A 1,420-nucleotide genomic window follows, 5' to 3' on the forward strand; every position below is an offset into this window, starting at 1 on the left:
CCCCGGAGCCGCTTCCACCTCGGCCCTGAGGCCGGCCCCACCCTCCTCCGGACCCCCAACCTGCCCCGCCCTTCGGACGCCCTCGCCACCCCCATCCCGCACCCAGCGACCTTCTCAGGTGGCCTGAACACGAGGTGTGGGGAGTGAAGGCTGCCAGCTCTGTGTCCCTCAAGATAACCTGCCGGCCACCGCCCCTCCTGAAACCAGGGAGCCCTCTGGGCGTTAGGTGTTCTTCCAGGGAAACTGAGGCTCAGAGAGGGGTTGGGAGGGACTTCCCAGGTCCCCCCCGCCACCAGGCCAGAATCCCTACCAAGGTCTTCCCCCAGCCTCAGGTTCCAGTCCTCCCCAGGGGCCCCCACCGTGATTCTCTGCCAGCTCCGCTCAACATTTTCCTCCCAGGTTTCTAGAGAAAGCGCATGCGGACTTGACTCCAAGCCTCTGAAAGGCCCAACTGGGGGCCCCCCGGGGACAGACAGCAGCCTCTGCCCCACCCCCTCCCGCCTCTGCCTCTGCCTCAGCCGCTCCCTTCTTGCAATAGGACCCCCGCCCTGGCGCTGCGCTAACCCTGCCGAGCCCCGCAGATCAGACCCCCTAACTTTCTGGCCGACTGTTAACCCCTCTGACTCTCCCCACCTGCCTCAAAGTTCTGACAGCCCTGTGGTATCTCTCGTAATAAAGGATACTGTTGTGACCCGTTTCTCTCTGGGGGGTCACCCTGGCCTGGGGAGGGGACAGGATGCCAGGCTCCCTGGGAGGAGGTGGGACAAGGGAAGCTGCCAGTTTGTCTTTTGGTCTCAAGACGGCCCCCAGCTTCATCAACAGGGTAGGAACAGCCAACATTTATTAGCACCTACTGTGTACCTGGCTGGTACTGAGCCCTTGACCACCTTAGAGCTGTGAGTCCTCACCTCAGCCCCGTGACCATCACTCCTATTGTACAGAGGAAGAAACTGAGGCCAGAGAAGGTCTCCCGGCTGCGTAACACAGGGGTCACGTCCGGAGGGGGGGCAGTCACTGTGAGTGGGAGTCACCCAGGCAGACTGCTCAGAGAAGGCACCAGGGCAGGCAGGACCGGCGCCAGGTATGCTGGGCCATCTTGCAGGAGGACTCGGAGTCTGGCTGTGGGACTGATTCTGTGGCCTGGGGCTGTGGCTAGAGCTGGTCCCAGGGCCGAGGTGCAGAGCAGGGACGATGTATTAGGGCTCAGCGCCAGGGCGGGCCCCGAGGTGGAAGCCAGGCGCAGGAGGGGGCCAGCGGCTGCTAACACTCCCCTGCGGACCTCAGCCTGGCTCACATGCTACTGGGGCCCGAGGATGTGGCACAGCCAAGGAGTATCAGAGCAGCCTCCCTGGAGGAGGCAGGAAGCCACTCCAGACACAGGTGAGGGGAGGCGGGGGAGGGGGGCGGGGGAAGGCCCCAG

The 1,420-nt window shown here is 64.1% G+C and overlaps 1 long non-coding RNA gene across 2 annotated transcripts in view; it reads left to right on the plus strand.

The window, feature by feature from the left end:
- The first annotated feature begins 729 nt into the window (after positions 1 to 729).
- The window catches only part of LOC144234870 (uncharacterized), a 1,987-nt gene continuing 1,296 nt past the window's right edge, over positions 730 to 1,420 (plus strand). For both annotated transcript variants that reach the window (XR_013336098.1, XR_013336099.1), the window contains exon 1: positions 730 to 1,380. This is a non-coding gene — a long non-coding RNA (uncharacterized LOC144234870). The remainder of the gene's footprint in view (positions 1,381 to 1,420) is intronic.

Source organism: Crocuta crocuta, unplaced genomic scaffold, assembly GCF_008692635.1.
Source record: "Crocuta crocuta isolate KB4526 unplaced genomic scaffold, BGI_CrCroc_1.0 scaffold35, whole genome shotgun sequence".
NCBI classification, from domain to species: Eukaryota; Metazoa; Chordata; class Mammalia; order Carnivora; family Hyaenidae; genus Crocuta; species Crocuta crocuta.